Here is a 21046-nt window from a genome sequence, read left to right as displayed (position 1 = left end):
TGTGATAAAATACACATAACATACAATTTACCATCTTACCCCATTTTTAAGTTTATGGTTTAATGATAGTAAATACACCCATGATGTGCCGCCATCACAACCACCCATCTCCAGAACATTTTTCGTTTTGTAAAAACTGAAACTCTGTACACATTAACTCCCGTTCTTTTATCCTTTAACCCGTGCCAGCCACCACTCTACTTTCTAGCTCTTTGATTTTGAGTACTTTAAGTAGCTCACATAAGTCAAATTACATCGTATTTGTCTTTTAGTGACTGGCTTATTTAACTTAGCATAATGTCTTCAAGGTTTATCCATATTGTAGCATATCTCAGAATTTCTTTCCTTTTTCAGAATGTAAAATGATATGGTTGCTGTGAAAAACTGTATGGGGGTTCCTCGAAAACTTGAAAGTAGAAGTACCATATGATCCAGGAATTCTACTTCTGGGTATATACACAAGAGAATGGAAAGTAGATTCCCAAAGAGATATTTGTACAGTAATGTTTATTATTCACTAAATGTAAAGAATGGAAGCAACTCAAGGGCCCATGGACAGATGACTGGATAAGCAAAATGTGATATTTACACACAATGGAACATACATATTTTCATAATTTTGATAACAATTCCTGAGACTTTTATTATCCCCATTTTACCCATAATGAAACCTCAGTGTTGCATTGAAATCTTACAAGTTCACAGAACTAGTAGGTGACAGAGTTGGGATTAGGTCCCAGCTCTGACTTGATGATTGCTAATGATAACAATTGTTTCACTCTTTTAGGCCAAGAATGAAGACTGTACTCACAGACCATATCACCTGTATGTCAGTTGTCCCAGGATCTTTGCTACCAAATACAAATGGTATAAAAGGCTGAGATAGACATACACTGAATATCACTAAATGCTAAGAGAACATGGTAAGGCATACACATGTAGGTTTTTAAGTCAAGTACATGTAAATATGGGAAGTCTGCACCATTCAATTTAATGGAGTTGTCATTTCTTAGTTTGTATTTGAGTGATTTGAGTCTTGTACTCTACTTTGGAAAACAATGGCATAGGACAATGAGCACAGGAGTTAGAGTACAAATGATTTAAGGTGGAATAAATCAGTTATTTATTCTATGTGTATTTTTGCATACGTTATTGTATTGCTTAGATGTTATTCACCTCATCTTCAAATGAGAATGTTATTGATTGTTTTACAGAATTGCAATAAGAACTAAATTAGATAATGTGTATAAAGCAATCTATGTTGAATAAATGTAAGTTTCACACTTTATAAATTATGAAACAATATGCGTTAACTTGTTAAGTACAATATAAAATCCAGTTTTGTATTATTGTCAAATACTTTGTCAGCTGTTGTAGTTTAAAATATCACATCTTATATGCCCCCAGTGCCTTCTCCAATAAATATCTAATAGGAATTATTAAATTGCTACTAGGTAAACCATAAACATAATAACACTCGACTACAACATGTTCTTGAAAGGGGAAACTTTTGAGATAATAACTCTATTGCTACCAACATAACTGTCTCTAATCTATAGTTATGTTTTTCCCATCTGCTTCAACAATTCTGTGTTGAGGTCCTTAACAAAACGCTTAGAGTATACGTATTTTAGCTTCTCAAAATCAAGGAAATTTGCCTTAGATCAGATTTTCCAAAATCAGACCTTGGGATGAGGATCATTTATTAAGAAATTGTTCCAAGTGCTGGCCAGCTAGCTCAGCAGTTTAGAGTGCAGCCTTAGAATCCGAAGGTCACGGGTTCAGATCTCCCCTTATTGGCCAACTGCAATAAACAAACAAACAAACAAATAAATAGATAAATAAGTTAATTTTTAAAAAGACAGTGTTCCAAAGAGAAACAGGGAAAATATACAGGACATAGAAGAGGAAGAAAAGAACTAGTATGCAGTTTTAGGCACAGTCTCAACCTCAGCCCAATAGATAGGTGAATTCTAGAGCATGAGTTACACCTCAAAATTTGTCCAAACTCTAGATGAGAAAGCTGGCAGCCCCAGTAGCCAAAGGCTGTCCTACTAGAAAGTTACAAGTACAAGGCAGAAGATGCACAACTTGTAGACAGCCATGAAGAACATGTAAGAAGGCTCAAGGCGGATTTGGATAGAGCACTAACAAAGTCCTCTACTAATGCCAAAATAGATACAAGCCTGTTCTAGTGTCTATCTTATAGTTATCTATGAAAATTTCATGACCATCATCCTAGACAAAGTCTAACTCTAAACACACACACACACACACACACACACACACACACACATTTTTTTTTCCTCCTAAAACTCATCCTTTCAGAGAAGAAAAGATCAAGCCTTAAAAAGAAAGAAAGTTGGTTTGGAAATATATGGAACTTTTGAAAGTTAGAAGACAAGACTATCGATGTGTTTAGTCATACATAAGTTTATACTAAGACCAAACCTTTTCAGTACCAGATTTCCTAGACTGTTTCACATAGCAGTGATACTCCTAACAAAATCTACGTAGTTCTTAATGGCTTTCAAAGTATTTTACCCTTTATTATCCTACTTGAGACTCTCATAGCCCTGAGAATCTGCCATGTCATGTATTAGTGATTCCATTAGCAGCCAGGAAAACTAAAATTCAGAGAGGTGACGTGATTTACTCAAAGTTACACAATAAAATAGTGGCAGAATTGTGTGTTGTATTTTTCATTTTGTCTGCAAATCTGGTCTTCTTTCCTTTCACATGTTAGCAAGGATGAAGCTCAGTTCAAAACATTAGGTTCCCACAAATAAAACCTCATAGTTTCAGTAACAAGTCTTTTTTTTTTTTTTTTTAAGCTTTGATGCCCATCCCCATGGTACACGATAAGTAATTACTTGTATTTTTGTTGGTCAGGAAGCTCTGTGATGGCAAACCCTTTCCAATCTAAGCTGCATCTCAAAAATTTAGTAACTATTAGTCAGTAAGTGAGGTATTGAATGGTATCCCTGCAGGAAGGGACTACATGGACAAAGATATTGGGGAGCCTTTAAAAAGTGGTGATGAGTCAGCTGAGTATAAAAGACAGTGGAAGTTAGCTGGCAAGTAAAGGAAGAAAAGGCAGAGAGAAGAGGAAGTATAAGAATGTGGAGGTGCAAAAGGGCACAGGGTGTAGTTCATTATTAACGAAGTTTAAATTAGGTGGACAAGCTGTGACCAGAGATAAGGTTGAAGTAGAACTTAGGTGGCAGTACTGGCAGAATTTCCATTCTATTCTGAAGAACTTGGACTTTATCTCAGGTGGTGAAGAGTTGAATTGCTCTTAATAGTCAGATTTTTCTAGAGGGTTGGTGAAGAATTTGTATAGTTATGCTGCCCATGGAAAGATTAATGTACCAAATCATAAACACACACACACACACACACACACACACACACACACACACACACACACACACACACACACACACACAATCTCTGTCCAGTACATAAAGGATTGGCTAGGTTTATTGAAGATCAAATCATTTCAATATTGACTCATTTCTTATGGAAAAAATGAAAAACTGTTAGTAGACATGCAAAAAAAAACTTGTGAGAGTGTAGAATAAAGGGTGAAAAATATAATTTTTGTGAGTGTTCACAGGAATATGAGGAAGAGAAGGGTGTGCATAGGTGGAGAGGTATGAAAGGTGAAGTATGGTTGAGGTCTGGGGAAAATCCGACTGTGGCTGGAACTGAGGAAGTGATGACAGGTGAGCTGGCACAGTAGGTGGGACAATGTCTATCATCACAAGGAATTGTGCCACTTTCTTGAATGAAGATGTGCTTCAGAGATAGGAGAGGGAAGATATCCAGATATTTAAATAGAAGAATTATATGAGTCCAGGTTTGAATTTTAGAAAGGTACTCCCCACCCCCAGCAATCTGGAGAATGTGTCCCCTGATATTTGAGTAGAGGCAGAGTTCAGTGAGTATGCCCTCAGAACAGTCCAGGTGAGAGAGAGTTAGTTCCAAATTCAAAGAAGTGTGAGCTGGGGTGGAGGAGAGGCAGCAAGTGTCAAACAGTGGGGGAAGAGGCAGCAGGTGCTATAGAAACTATGAAGTTTTATTTGTGGACACCTAATGTCTTGAACTAAGGCTCATGCTTGCTATTTTTTTGGAGAAAAATTGGCAAAAATTGTGATTGATTAGCTATGGGTCTATTGAAAGAATATGAGAATAAGGCTCAAATTTGTAGCTGCAGTGATGTGGTATTCCTTATCAAAATGAATTGCACATAGGCAGGACCCTCTAAGTTAAGTTGTTAGGCTGTATTAGGGTGTATAGTACAGTTTGGTGCTATTAAGTTTCTGTCAAGCTAAGGATTCAGTATAGAGATCCTTCATTAATCCAGCTACCCTTTCTCCCTCTGAGATCCCCAAGATACAGATATCACAAAGACTTATGCTCAGTGGGAAACTTAGTGTCACTTTTCTATTATTACATGGGAAAATGCTCATTGTAGAACTCTGGAAAATGAGGATGAAGGATTTGGTTTGGGCCTGAGGTAGAAAGTGGATTTTTATTGTCTTTGTTTGGGCACTATGATAGAATACTATATAGCCTGAGTGGCTTAAACAACAATTTATATTTCACAGTTCTGTAGGCTGGAAGTCTGAGATCAGAAGGCCAGCATGGTCAGGTTCTTAATGAGATCCCTCTTCCTGGTTGACAGACAGCTGCCTTTTTGCAATAGCCTCACATGGCAAAGAGATAGACAGAAAGTAGGCTTTTTCAGGTCTCTTCTTACAAGGGCACTTATCCCATCATGAGAGCTCCACCTTACAAACTAATTAGCTCCCAAAGTCCTCATCACCAAATACCATCACTTTGGGGATTAAAGTTTCAACATAAAATTTTGAGGGGATGCAAATATTCAGTACATAACAACCATTTCTCTCAACTTAAAGATACACTTAATGATGAGACTTTGTAGAAATTGAGACCACTGCATAGATAATGCACAGGCTGCAGGAAGAAAGGAGAGAGAAGAAATGAATTAAATATTTAATGACTATGTCTAATCTGAGACAGTGCAATGTAGGAGAAAGCCCGAGGCAAAGTCATACTGGGAGAATTAAAAAAAAAAAAAAAAAACCCACAAACAAGCAGAAAAAAACAATATCCTTATGGAAAATAGTAAACTTACATAAAAGCAGAGAGAATGATATAATAAATACTAATATACTTATCACCCAGCTTGAGCAATTATCAGAATAAGGCCAGTAGTGTCTCATGCACCAACCACTAAACAATTGTTTTCATGAAGATCCAGGACATCATATCAATGTGTTTGTAAGTTCTTCATTATGCATGTCTAAGAACTACCTCCCATCCATGGTCAAATTTCAGTCTCTTGGAATTCTGATCCAAACAGATGGGCCTGGGACTTCTCTTTGGTCAAGGGTGGGGTGTGGGTATAATTTTTTTCCTGCTTTCCCCTACATACTCACAGAACATCCAGTTGCACTTTATACCTGGAACGTATGGCTTCTGGTCCCCCTCAAAGAATTTTAAATAAACACCCAAGTCTCGCATTCACATTGTAATGCTGGAAGGAAAAGGAGCACAGGGATTTACCTGGTATATTCTTTCCCAGAATAACTTATAGGCATTTACACAGCAATATTTTTCAGAAGTGAAGAATTAACCACAGTATATTGCCTTAAAATTCAAAACAAAACAAAGCAAATTTGTAGTTCTCAAGACTGTTAGATTTTTTTGCAACCCAATATCACAAGCAGGATATTACCTTTTTCACAGCTAATGAATTAAAGTAGACAGGGAGGAAGTAAAATCCAGAGTAGTTTAATATCAGGCTTTTAGCTCCTATGGTCATGGAGCAGATTTAGGCAGAGGATAACCCCAAGTCCCACTAAAAAATGCAATTATTCTGCATATCTGTGATAGGTCTATTTATGAAGAATTGAAGCAATCCTGAGAAATAATAGACATTATATTGGCAATTATCATAATCATTATTGAAGGGATAATATTAAATTTTTCTATGGATTTGTATAGTGTTTTTTCATATATTATTTTATTTTATGTCATTTTTTGTACTTTATTTTATTTTATTTTATTTTATCAATATACAGTGTAGTTGATTTTCATGTCCCTTTACCAAATCCTCCCTCACCCTTCCCTCTCCCCGCTCCTGCCCATCAACATCATACCTGTTCACTTGTCTTAACAAGTTCAAGGAATCGTGATTGTTGTGACTTCTTCCCTGGACCCCATTTATTTGTGTATTTATTTATTCATGTTTAGTTCCCACAAATAAGTGAGAAAATGTGGTATTTCTCTTTCGGTACCTGACTTATTTCATGTGATATAATTTTTTCTATGTCCATCCATGTTCCCGCACATGGTAGTATTTCATTCTTTTTTTATAACAGAGTAGTATTCCATTGTGTAAATATACCACATTTTTCATATCTGCTCACCTGATGATGGACATTTGAGCTGGTTCCAACTCTTGGCTATTGTAAATAGTGCTGCAGTAAACATGGGAGTGCAAATATCCCTTCAACTTGATAATTTCCATTCCTCTGGGTATATTCCCAGCAGTGGAATAGCTGGGTCATAAGGTAGATCTATCCGTAATTGTTTGAGGAACCTCCAAACCATTTTTCATAAAGGCTGCACCATTTTGAAGTCCCACCAACAGTGTAGGAGGGTTTCTTTTTCTACACAACCTCACCAGCATTTATCATTCTCAGTCTTTTGGATATTAGCCATCCTAACTGGAGTGAGATTAAAGGATTAATATCCAGAATATACAAGGATCTCAAACAACATTACACTAAAAAAACAAGTAAACCAATTGAAAAATGGGCAAAGGAGCTGAATAGGCATTTCTCAAAGGAAGATATACAAATGGCCAACAGACATATGAAAAAATGCTCAACGTCACTCAGCATTCAGGAAATGCAAATCAAAACCACACTGACATACCATTTCATATTTTAAAATAAATCATTCATGACAAATTTAACAATGATCGAATGAATAGCCTTATTACAAAGTTGGAATTTTCAACATTTTAGATCGGGGCTAGCTGTACTTTAGTAATATGTACAGTGTGTTTTGGGGAACTTTAATAGCAGTGAGACAAAACCATTCTCCTTGATATGAGCATGAGTAGATAAACCTTGTTAAGTACAACTGTTACTCAGAACATCTTACATGAACCATCTCATTTCTCCTTCACTCATCCCCTAGAGGTGGGCTTTCATACCTAATTTTACAGGTAAAAACCTGGCCAGGTTGTATGATATCACATAGTGAGCCTCACCTCTCATTTGAACTCACTCTGTTCCTCTAAATTTGGTGTTCCCTCTCGTATATCCATTTCTTCCACATGTTATTCTTTCTAGGTGGATAATGTTTTTCTCTCTTTGCCTAGGTTAATCCTACTCATACTCTAGGTCGTAACTTCTGTATTTAGTTCTTTTGGGAGCACTTCCTGGCTTCCTCTCTCCAAGGCTGTTAGATGCACGCTTTTTGTGTTTTCATATTTTTAATAATTTTATTTACAAATGTTCAAATTAAAAAGTAAAACTCCAATAATCCTCTTCTATATAGCCAAAATATTTGTTTAAAAAACATTGTATTTTCTGGAAAAAAGAAAAAAGCATAGATGGCTTGACACTGCTGCTTCCATTTTCATTGCTTCTTTATTCAAATACATTGTTCCCCACCCTACTTATTTCATTTTTATTTTTTATTGCAATCATTTTATTGTATTTCATTGTGGTTATGTAATAGAACACATGAAAGAGTTGCTGCAGTTATGAAAACAAAGTGGAATATTTTATAAAGATGCAATAAAGAATGTTGCAAGAAAAAGTATTCCTATATTAGGTGACCATGAAGCAATATAAAAAGAGCAGGAGAAATTCCGGATGCACTTATTTTGTAAGTGTAAGTTCTCTCCTCACTTTGACAAAACTGAAATCAGAAACTCAATTATGTATGAGTTACATGTGAGAATCGTGTAATAAAGGCAAGTTTGAATTCTGATCAATAGGCATGCATTCAAAAAAATCGTATCAAAAAACGGATGAATGTACATATATATGTTTAAATAAAAATTTGTCTTAAGTTTTGGATCCTGTACTCATTTTCAATTCCCAGTGTAACCGTGTTCTTAGTTTTGATATCTATATCTGTCAGGGTTCCTGAAGGAAACAAATGAAACATTAGCATGAGTTAATTAATGACAATTTAATTAAAGGGCCATTTGCAAAGGTACGAGCCAGTTTAAGGAAACCAGCAATGGACAATGAAGCATGTAACTTCTGGCAGCAGCAGGATGCTATTCTCACCCCTAGACCTAAAGGGGAAAAGAGGTTAAATAATGTTGCTAGAGCCAGGCAAGATATGGAACCTTGAAAGAGAACTTGCTTAATAGGAGCTATGGCAGTAGGTAAAGGAATGTGAGACTTTCCAGAATCACAGCCATGTGGGGAGAGAGGTGAAAGAAATATCCTGATTTCTTTTCCCTCTGGCTTTCCAGTCTGTGGCTGGTGCTTCCCATTAACACCAAATCAACTGGTATCCAAAGGGGCCTGGATAATGCGGTCCACAGAAATCAGCTCCCCGGGGACCATAGCAAGGCAGAGAAGAATGAAATGGATGTGGGTGACAGAACAACCAACCTACTAGTCAAGTACCTGTCTCTATCACAACTGGCAAGTAGGTTTCCACCATATCCATTTACCGTGTGTCTTTTCTTTTAGATTATAAAATGAGCTTTGTAAAATGAGCAATGGGCCCATTTTGTTATGTGAATATTGTTATAACCAGCAATAAGTAAATACCTGACATAATGTAGGCAATCACTCAAAGTTTGTTGCCTTACTGAATACTTAAAAGGAATAGAAACTCAACTTTAACACCGAATTAGCCTTCACATGATATTTTTTAAAAGCAAGATTAGTGTATGAGTTTCTGACAAGCACTGATGAAGAGACTGAACTTTGCCTGCCATCTCAGTTTCTACCAACACTGAAAGAGCAATTTGCTAGGTTTGGTTTTCACTACTAGCAGCACATGTTTTATCAGAAATGTTACCATACTGGAAGAATCACCATAACCAAGGCCCTCATCCATATAGTCCCTTCAGAAGAAAAATTAACTTAATTAGTTCTCAAAACAACACTACATCTTCTGCTGTTCATCATGTTTTTCTTTCCTCTTCTATAACTCTATGCTTACTTATTTCACCCTGCTCACAAAATAGCCCAGAAAAGTAAATTATATGCTCCCACCATGTGGTTGGTTTATAAGGCTTTCCTAGAAGACAACAACTCATGTAAAAGTCTTAGAATTAGGCATTTCTGTTATTTCTTTCAATATATTTTATTATCTCCTTTGTAATAATACTTGGTCTATTCACTGACATATGTCTCTAATCATTAAGGGCTAGAAAAATATTTATATGCCTTAGATTAAGTAGAAAGTTAACAAATTTGAAAAAAAAAACTATGTTAAAAAAATAGGTTGGGTTTGGAGACAGGTTTTAGTAGACACAGTCTGTCAGGTCTGATAGACATCATAGATATTTCTCGTCCAAACCCATTCCTTTTAAATAAAACTTCTGAGGCTCACAAAGGAGAATTACGTTACATATGATAACACAGAATCCCATATAGAAGATTCACTGTTTCTCTGGGACGTTACACTGGCGGGATTGCGAAGCTGTGTGTTTCAACTTGGGCTCTTCCATTTCTAGATCCAACTCTCAAAACAACAATGAAGGTACTGGGATGAGCTTCATTTGATAACATGTCACTGTACGGTAATGAAGAAATTTGAAGCCAGTTTGTTCCAGTCTCAGGTTATTGTGTGACTTTTTGTAAGATTATTGTATCATTTTTTTCCTTTCCATTTCATTGCATTATATTTATTTATTTTTAAGATTTCCTCAACAGTGAGTAGAGTACTAGCACAAGGGGTCAAACATAACATTTTGTGAAAAAAATCAAAACACAACAAAACATGTATCTCGGCCCCTTGCCTAAGGCTTTTTTCACTATACATTTTTTTTCACTTGTTTTTTAAATTTTTTTATTATTATTATTTTTTTGGAGCATCTTTGTATGTCTCACGTTATATGTTTGAAGGAAAATGTCTAAAAAGAATATGAAATTATTTTATTTTTATTGTTTACTTTTGTGTTATTAAATGAGGAAAATGCTAAAACAATTAACACAGGCAAACCAAAGCCTCAGTCATAGCATGAATGTCATTTCCACAAAATTAAATAAGTCAAAATAGTCATGACTTCTTTACAATTCTAAAGATTAGATCAGGGAGTTCTGACTCCCCTTTCTTCCTCGGCATTGTGTTCAGAGCTACAGGAACATATGTTTACAGATTGCTCTTTTGTATTTTCTGCTTATCTAAACCCCCCAAATGGGGGTTTGAGCAACAAAATTACAGGAAATCAACTTGCTCAGTCAGCTAAGCATGCAGACATAATGACACAAGGTGGAAGCTCGTGACAGGCAAGGGGAGTCAAGAGCACTGGCATTGAATCCACAGAGGCAGTGCTTGTTATTTGGGGGTTGGGGGTAAGTAGAGTTGAATGGGGGCTGAGAAAGAAGTTGGAGACAAAATTTATCACTCTGAAGCTGTACTTTATGTAAAATAGATAGCAGCTGAAAATTAGTTTTTTTGAAGAAATTTCAGGTCCACATCAATAATACAAAATTAGTATATAAATTTGAAAATATGTCAGCTCACATGACCTTCTGCAGGTTTTCACTTTTGTTTTATGGTTCAAAATGGTATGAAAGAAGGGGCAGAGTGACATGACAATTGGAGAATGTACCTATCTTCTGTAAGCAAGAGTGAAAAGAGGCGGGACAAGTAGGAACCTTCCATTCTCAGGTTATAGCAATCTTAAGAAAACGATACTATGGAGATATTTTTAGAAATTGAGTGAGAGTTTCTGGCCCCTAAATCGCATGGTAAAGTGATTACTTCCCATATACACTTATTTAATAAATATCTAGGGAACAGAAACATCTAAAAATCAAAAAATTGTTAAGGGCTATTATATTGCACATGAAAAGCACTTTCTTTATAATTGGCTTATTTTGTGCTGACAAGATTATTTATTATAAGATAGGTTCCCAGTAAAGGAAAATCAATGGCTTAGTAAGAAATTCAAGTACATCAAACACAAATATACATTGTGTACATTACCTGTTTATAGCCCCTAGCTGCGCACAAGGTGGTAGGAGGAGCAGTCCCTAAGCAGTCTCTAAACTCTGTTTAGTCCTCCTAAACAGGGACGCTGTTTCAGGTCTCAAGAATCCATGTGCATGTGCGTGTGCGTGTGTGTGTGTGTGTGTGTGTGTGTGTGTGTGTGTGTGTATGTGTGTGTGATCACAGGAGGAGGTTACCTTTCTCACAAAAATTTTTTTTTCCCCTAATCTCCATCTCTTAGATACTGGACTCTATTGTCTCAAACAAAAATACAAATAATCGTAAAAGAGTATAAGTTCTCAGCAAGCTTAGGGTGGGTAGCAAGCCACTCTAACAAAAAAGGGAGATACCTGGGCTGGAATCCTGAAAATAAGAAGAAAGAGATGCTATTTCATAAAATGTAAATAATATGGAGAAACAAATGATACATGAATTTTCTCATCATATTATGGGATGTCTAAGATAAATGGAACTGCAGTCTTCATTGCAATGTAAAAAATATTTTCCAAACATGTGAAAATATAGTTAGAGCCCAACTGTTCAAAAATTCCAAGTCCAAGAATTCCAGGTAAGATCTTTATACTAGAAGTAAAAGGAGTCCTTGGGGATTTTTTCCTAAAAGAAGAATAATAATGGGAGAAAGGAAAAAAAAAAGAAGTAATTCTTCAAATTATTTGTGTAAAATAAAGAAAGAAAACTGGTTGGACATCCAGGAAAACAAAAATAAAAAATAAAAAGAAACAAAAATCTGTTTCTAATTATTTTAACTTAAACATTCTTAGTGGACTCAAAGCTTCCTTTTTTATATATTTCATTCGTTAAAAAATGACAGGGAAAAAAATGGAAGAAAGAAAACGGGGGGGGGAGAGAGAGAGAGAAAAGAAATAAGGAAGGAAAACAGGAAGAAGGAATGAAAAAGGAAGAAAACAAGGAAGGAAAGAAAAAACAAAAGTCATTGAATTCTGACAGGATACAGAGTATTCACACAATGAAAAAATAAGTTATTGAAAAAAACCTCACAATCCTGTTTTGATTTGTTCATTTCCCCAGCATTGTTTCTTAGAGGTATTATAGGATAATAGTAATAGGATGATAGCATTAGAATCAGAGAGACCTGGTTGATTGTTTATTCCTGTTTCCTCATTTATGAACTAGTTAATACATGAATTTAGGCAGATTGTTGTGCTTTTGTCATCCCCCCATCTCTCTCTCTCTCTCTCTCACACACACACACACGCGCACACACACACACACACACACACACACCAATTTGAATTTTAAAAGCCCTCTGAGAAAGGATTTTGTGGATAGGTGGAATCAGAAAGGTTAAAAATAAAGGTACATAAATACAAGATTAACATTTAGTAAACACATATCGCCCCAATAGAATATTTTTTATTTGTTTATTGTTTATTGTCTATCTCCCAATACTGTACGTACATGGATGGCAGATGTTATGTCTCTCCTGTTCAGGGATCTTAACCAACTGTCTACAACTATGCCTCCCACAGAGTAAGCTGGCAATAGTACTTGTTAAGTGAATGAATGAATGAATAGATGAATGGACGAAGGGAACTTCTATTAAAATCACACCATCTTTTTGCACTGTTACTTTCTTCAACATCTACATTGACATTTTTATGGTGTTAAAATATATAATATTTTGTTTCAATAATTAGAAAGCCTCCATTTTATGTTCCACTACAAGAAGGGAAGAGGGCATGGTTAAGGAAAATGCTTTGCAACTACACCTTAAGATTATTTGATTGGGGTTCCATCTGAATCTTTGTTCTCCAGTACTCTCTGACCTTTGAATTAACATTTATCTATTAAAGAGCTGGATAGTCATAATTTCTTATTATTAATATAAGCTTATCATTTTTATGCTGCTGGAGAGGAGATTCAGCAAGACAATGGATTTTCTAACAAATTCAACATAGTTCTTCCAGGAATGGGCCAAGATCATTTACTGGGTCATGTATCCAACAGACATAGTACCATGAAGGTCCTGAATAAAATCTTACAAATTACTGCTTGCAGATTCATGGCGGGGGGGAAAGCCAATTTGAATATCTTAATTGAAATATTGAAGGTGGAGAAAAAGGTCTAGAGCCTCTCTGTGCCGAGGCACATTTGCAAGAGCTCACCTGGAAAAAAGATTAAATTAGGCTCCCTTTGGAAGAAATTAGAGTTCTTTAAAGACTCTAAATGTGGCTGGACGTTAGACAGAGGTCTAACCTTAAACCCAGTTTACAGAACATCCCCGGAGCCCACATCTCCAAATGTGAAGCAAAGAATTTTCTGCTAATGAAGGCAAAGGCTTCAAGCAGAGGTCATTTCAAATATTCGGGGAGGTAACAGAGGGCTCCTCTTCTGTCTCCATCAGGCGATTTTGCTTGTGATATTGTTCCCAGTCTTGCTGGACAGCCATCTGCATGAGACACTTAAGGACCCTGCAGTAGGGAATACAGAAGGGAATGGAAATCTCATTATTGAATGCTTCTGTGCTTTCTCAAGATTTGGAAAATGTCAAGGTATTCTTTCTTCTTTATAATGCCGATGTGTTCTTAATAGAGGAAGTGGTTAAGAGAAAGACAAATTCACACAGAGAATTGTTATTGACCACGCTGATTGCGTAGGTATTTTGCCTTTTGCTTTTATAGACTGAAAGAATGAAAAACCCTCTGTGATCAATTGGATGAGGGAAAGAAAGTGTAGCTTAATAGCATTCAAAACAAATATTTGCCAGATACAAAATGAAATAATAGCCTTGCTCTGATTACCACAATGGTTGTCATAAGAATTGGATAATTTAATAAATGAAATAGAGATAATTAAGATACAAAGTACTTCAAAATGTATAAAAACTCCCATCTTTTTGCATTATGGAAAGAATTCTCCTGCAAGAATTCTTTCAAGAACACTTTCAAGAACATAGTGGTATGAGTTTGTACGTGTGCTTGAGAGAGAGAGAAAAACAGACAGAGACAGATACAGAGAGAAAGAGAGACATAGATAGAGAGAGAAAGAGATAGCAAAGAGACTTAGGGAGCAAGGTTGCATGTAAACCCATGAAGGGATTTTGCAAGTTCAAAATTAGTAATAATTTCTTCTAAACATTAATTTCCCTTTAACCAGCCCTGGGCACCTAGAAGAATTTTAGTGTCTTACTCCCCTGCGTTTCAGTGAGATGCTTGTAAATTCATTTTGCCTTATTATGGATAATATGCATGCCAGGAGGGAATTTATTTTTAACTGTGGTTGGTCTTCCATTCAAAATTGTAATGCCTCTCTGATTTTATGAGCCATGAAATATAGTTTCCATAGCCACCTTCTGCCTCTCGCAGCCTCGCTTACACAGCCGGTCCATATTCTCTTACGGACATCAAAGAATATAGTTTCAAGTCATGAGTTCATTTTCTCTTACATGTTTAGAAAAGAAAATTTCCTAAGCCTTTATTCATAAACCTTGTCTCCCTATTCTCCATATGTGCAGACAGCATTTGTAAAGTATTTAGAATGTGCCAGGCAGCATGCTGAAAATTTGCAAAATTATCTCTCAAATTGGTATAGCTCAGGGCAACAGTGATCTTGAGCCATAAGTAACAAAAGAGAAAGGGACCAAGGGTGGAAGAGGTTAAACAAGAACTAGTATATGGCAGATGCCGGTTTCTAATTCAGGCCTGACTCTCTCCTCCTCTTTAACCCATGGCAAGTTATCTCCTCTTACAATACACTTCTTTCATTTAGAGTTCCAAACTCTAATTTCCCACCTTATATATTTTTTCTTATTTTCATAATTCATGGCTAGTGGAAATTGAAATCCTATAATTTCCTAAAATAATTACCAAAGTAAATTTGTGCATAAATTCATCCTTTGCTACATAAGAGTAATTGGTACCAAATTTTTTCCTTGTAGCTGAAAACCCCTGTAACCACCCATTAATTCTCATTATAATTAATATAAAAACACAGTGTTACTATTAATGAATATAATTATACACTGTAGATAACTGTAAACTCTATCATTATACTAATGAAATGTAAAACATTTTGAAGCAACTAGGAACTTTGCAGCAGCTGAAACCTCAGGTTGCAGCATTTCACCAGTTACTGGAGACGGGCATTAATGCTTAATAATATGTATGAAAACCAGTTTGGCACAAAATACAGGTGACTTTTTTAAAGATTATATACAGTGTTGGAAAGGGACATAAGAGGGTGCACCATGCAGACATTTACTTCAAAATGATTAGGAAAAAAAAAGTCATGATGGTGCAATTTAAGGTTAAGTATCTTAGGTTGTCAATACATCCTTCTTGAAATAAGCTGTCATTAGAGTTTTTTTTAAAAGAATGATTTTAAACCCCAAGTAACTGCAACAGCATCTACCTCTTGCTGGATTACATAAATGCTTTTGTTTAGAAACAGCTCTGGTGGCCTTGCCTCTCTCTGATATCCTCTCCTCTTTGCTTCTCTGGCTCAGTCCTCCTCTAGACTGGCACAGTCACACACTCATGTAAGCGTCTGCACAAACGCTACCTCTTCAGAGAGGCCTACCTTGACTTCTCTACCTAAACTCTCCTCACTTGTCACTCTCACTCCATTTAACCTGTCTTTTTGTTTTCTTCAAGTCTTTATTTTATTGTTTAGTTTTGTTTACTTATTGTCTGTCACCTGCTCTTGAGTGAAAGCCCCATGATGGCAGTGACCATGTTGGTCTTGCTCACCTGAGCATTTCCAGCCTTTAGCACAGTGGCTAGAACACAGTAAGTATTTAACAAATACTTTATATTTTTTATTTTTTAGAATGATTAGATGAATAGGCCATTAGTTATTCCCTCTTATTACAAATGAGAAAACAGTGTTGCACCAATCAAAGGCAAATTTCTCTACAACTTCTCTGGACTACAGCCTCCATCCACCCTTTCCACCTTGTCAGGGATTTCAGTCCTACAGCTGATTATCCCTTTTTCAATCTCCAATCATCAACCTCTCTTTACTCACTGGTTTATTTCTAATAAAGTAGGGTAAGATCCAGTGTCTCTACTACTTAAATAAGCAAAGCTAAACAATTTTCAAATGCTCTTCTGATTTCACATATTCCTAATATTAGTTCTCTAAAGAAATCTGTCCCTGAACATAAGTATATAAGTGTATAATTACTGTCTCTATTTCCTAAGTTCTCATTCTTTATTTTATCCACTTGGTTTGGTTTAATCTTCTTGGTTCAATCCAGTCTATTGCCCTGACTATGTGCATTCAAGGGTCACCAAGACAAATTTAATAGATGTTTCAGTCTGCATCTTACTCGATCACTCAGTTCTTTTCACCAAGTAGATCAACCTTAAAACCTTTCTTCTCTTTGGCCACCAGCCTCCAGTACAGCACCTTGCCTTGGGTTGCCTTCTTCGCCTCTGACTTCATTCCCAGTCTTTTTGCCATCTTCTTCTCTACTCTAACTTTTCCTCTATAAAGTAACCGGGCCTTTTTTTCTTCTCTTAATCACTGTGTGATTTCACACATTATATAGCATTTATGTGCTGATGGTGCCTAGAATTCTGTTTCCAGGAGAAAACTTTTTTGTTTTTCGGACTTGTCTCTTTACCTACCTCTTCAGTATCAGCCCATACAGTCATCCTGTCATTAAGATTGACTTCCTAATTAACTAATAATAAAAATAAATATAAATTATAATGTTGTACAAAATGCAAAATGATTTTTCCACTGCACGTCTCATCCAGTTCATCCCATGTTAAATTCCCTTTCTTTCACTATGAGGTAGCTAAACTCTTCTTTCATATTTGTACATTTGTCAAGCTCTTTTTTCCAGCATGGGGACCTTCTACCCTGTGATCCTGCCTTACTTCTCTTTATTTCTCTCTTGACCTGGTTAATTTTTTCTTGCCCTTTATATGTTAGCTTAAATGACATTTTTCTTATTTGAGGGCTTCCTGGCTAACCCAGTATAATCAGGCTCCCTTATTATTTTCTTTTATAGATCCTCAAAATGTTTTTTTTATAATATTTCAGAGCTTTCTATTTCTTATAGTGTTTCTGAATGATTTAGAAACGTATTTCTTTTCCAAAAGATAGATTGCAAAAAGTCACCCTCTCTGTGTGAACAAATAATTCTTCTTCCAAGCTGGCACATTCCCATACCATGACACTGGCTTGACTATATAGTCAGCTTAGATTTCTGCCTCCAGTGGTGTCCCCCTTTCCTTGTACAGGACACACTTGTTCAGCCTTATACTGCAACCCAGATAACACTTTCCACAATATATAAAATTCTATTTTAGGTATGTGTGTTTAAGCTGTTACCCTCCATCTCCCATACACTTTGATCCAGGAAGGCAGGAACCATGTCATTTTTATTTGCAACTGTGTACTCAGAACTCACTATAATCTTTAGCAGATGAGGGCACCCAATAAAAATTGGATGAATAAATATCTATATGACAGGTGTCTGTTGAAAGATTGAGCTTATTTATTTATTTTCTTTCTTTTCACAGTAGACAGGTTTACAAAGGTTTTGGGCACCAGGTGGATAAGGAGAGGATGATTTCACATGCATATCTGCTAAATTCCCTTTCATGAATGAGAATTTAATAGTCTGGTATCCCCTAGTCTCATTGGCTGACATACATACCCTTTTTTCTTGCCAGGTGTTTTCTGGAAACATCATTTTTTCCCAATAGTTGAGGACAAGCATAGGCTCAGAGTATTGGGATGCAAGCCATCACCGTTGATTATAACCTATGTCATAAGGCATTGAAACATTCTAAAATTATTTCTTAGATTGAATTTTATAGTTACAAAGAGGAATTTCTCTAAATATATGCACAGGAAAAAGAGTAAGCTGGCTCATATTGGAAATGTTGTTTCTAAACATAGCTATCTTGTGGACATAATGAAAGCTCCATAAAAAAGCGACAATGTTTTTCAAATTGTTTACTGGTAATAGAGAAAAAGCCTAATTTTGCTGAAGGTAAGTAAAAATAGCAGGCTTAGTGTTCCATGAAAATCAGGAGCTTGTTTGATTCTGTTTGATCGTAGAACTTTGTAAAATTCACTGCCACAATGGAGATGGCTTAAGAATCTTGCAGAAACCTCATTTACACAATTAAGTGAGATCATGCTTTTGGTCTCTCCTAGACATGCCACTTGTTATTAATTCACCACCCATGGACTATGATTGTCAGACTTTGTAATAAGGTGGAAATGTGATTTTGATCTAGTAACTTCATATTTCGGAGTCTCCGTTTCTTAGTCTGTAGGATACTGACAAAAATAGCACTTTTTTAAATTGACGTTTCATACAAGGGAATTCCATATTTCCTAATCAACTAACAGTTTAACATTTTTGTTTATTTCCTTTGCTCCTGCTTACTTCTCTCTGTGTCCTTATTCTGTCCCCTGATAGTTGGTGGAATTCCACAAAATCAAAAGGGACAACCACATTTTTATGCTATAGCTCCTGTCTCCTGTACTAAAACTTTAGCTTTCTTTCCAATTTCCAGTAACCGTTTTTTTTTTTTTTTAATGTCTGATCTCACATACTTTTTTTTTTTTTCATTTCTGATGCTTTTTTTTTTTAAATTTTATTTTGTCGATATACATTTTGGCTGATTATTGCTCCCCATCACCAAAACCTCCCTCCCTTCTCCCTCCCCCCCTCTCCCCCAACAATGCCCTTTCTGTTTGCTTGTCGTATCAACTTCAAGTAGTTGTGGTTGTTATATCTTCTTCCCCCCCCCCGGTTTGTGTGTGTGTGTGTGTGTGTGTGTGTGTGTGTGTGAATTTATTTATTAATTTTTAGCTCCCACCAATAAGTGAGAACATGTGGTATTTCTCTTTCTGTGCCTGACTTGTTTCACTTAATATAATTCTCTCAAGGTCCATCCACGTCGTTGCAAATGGCAGTATTTCATTCGTTTTTATAGCTGAGTAGTATTCCATTGTGTAGATGTACCACATTTTCCGTATCCACTTTTACAATAGCCACCAAAAAAATAAAATACTTAGGAATTGAGTTAACCAAGGATGTGAAAAATCTCTATAATGAGAACTACAAACCACTGCTGAGAGAAATTAGAGAGGATACAAGAAGATGGAAAGATATCCCATGCTCTTGGATTGGAAGAATCAACATAGTGAAAATGTCCATACTACCCAAAGTGATATACAAATTCAATGCAATCCCCATCAAAATTCCAAAGACATTTTTCTCAGAAATGGAAAAAACTATCCAGACATTTATATGGAACAATAAAAGACCACGCATAGCCAAAGCAATGCTGAGCAAAAAAAATAAAGCTGGAGGCATAACACTACCTGACTTTAAGCTATACTATAAAGCTATAATAACCAAAACAGTATGGTACTGGCATAAAAACAGACACACTGACCAATGGAATAGAATAGAGAATCCAGAAATCAACCCACACACTTACTGCCATCTGATCTTTGACAAAGGCACCAAGCCTATTCACTGGGGAAGGGACTGCCTCTTCAGCAAATGGTGCTGGGATAACTGGATATCCATATGCAGGAGAATGAAACTAGATCCATACCTCTCACAGTAACCATTTATTATTATTTTTCAGCCAGGACTAAGAATACTCGTGGGTTCCTTTCTGTTGTTAGCTTTGGGTTCTGCATACCTTTCTTGGTTTTCCTCAATTATGCCATAGACTAGAAATTATATACTCATTAACCCATCCTCAATTCCCTCATTAGAGTGTGCCATAGCTTTTTTGTCAAGACACTTACCCACACCCCCTTTCCCTGACTGTTAGCTCTCCTTTTCATAATATTGCCTGCCAAACTCATCTCATCAAAATGTACATGTATTAAACATTCCTTGTATATATATTTGTATAAAACAATCTAAAGGATTATTACTAGATATAGTTTAGTTTTTTATTTTTTCATGTAGTCCCTTAATTGAAGCAGATTGAACTCTCCTTAACCAAGGTTTCAGTATAGCAAAGCCAGTCAGCAGAAACTGAAAATGGAATTTTGCCATTACCCAGACATAAACATTTTAAATCTCAAAGACCATATTTCCATATTTAAGGGGTCAGACAAGAAGAGGCCAATAATTTTATCCAAAGAACTGGGTGATCACAGTTTGAAGTGGAAAACGGAATAGAATGCTTGGGTCAAAGCAAAGCATCTGAGAAGGTTGGACCATCGTGTAGTCAGTCAACAAACCACATCACAATGGAAATAATCAGAAAAAGTGGACATGGAAAATTTCAGAGTGGGATCACAGAAAGTAGTTATTGCTCTTTATTAGATTTTTCTGTGTAGTCCAGGAGAAGATTCTTCATCTTTGAGTATGGCCTTGTTGTGAAGATTTATGGTCACAAGTGACCTGTGGGGTGAGAAGAGACAATCCCCAAATCCTTAAATTTGTATTGCATACCACTTCTTCCTTAATTGATCCTGGGGATTTACAAGATTTGATTTTAGTAATGAGCTGATGGGGGACTGTGTGTGGAATTGATTTAATGACCTTATTTATACAACTCTGCCCATATATGGAGTACTTAACTCATCTTCGGAAAGAATTTTGAAGACATCTTCATCACTGTCCCACAAGCACATCTGTGAGAGTTAGTAAAAATTCTCACTGAGAAACTTGGTTGTGAGTGTGTGCCATCCTCTGCCGTCTCAGCATTGAAAAAACAGAGAAGAGCAATCGTTTTGCAGTGTTCTTACAAAACCATTATTGGTCACAGTCATTATTGTGATTATTAAACCATCACAGAGCTAGCAAAACTGGTTTTTGCCATCTTCAATG

The sequence above is a fragment of the Cynocephalus volans genome, chromosome 10 (assembly GCF_027409185.1).
Source record: "Cynocephalus volans isolate mCynVol1 chromosome 10, mCynVol1.pri, whole genome shotgun sequence".
Taxonomy (NCBI): Eukaryota; Metazoa; Chordata; class Mammalia; order Dermoptera; family Cynocephalidae; genus Cynocephalus; species Cynocephalus volans.
This window is presented reverse-complemented; position numbering follows the sequence as displayed.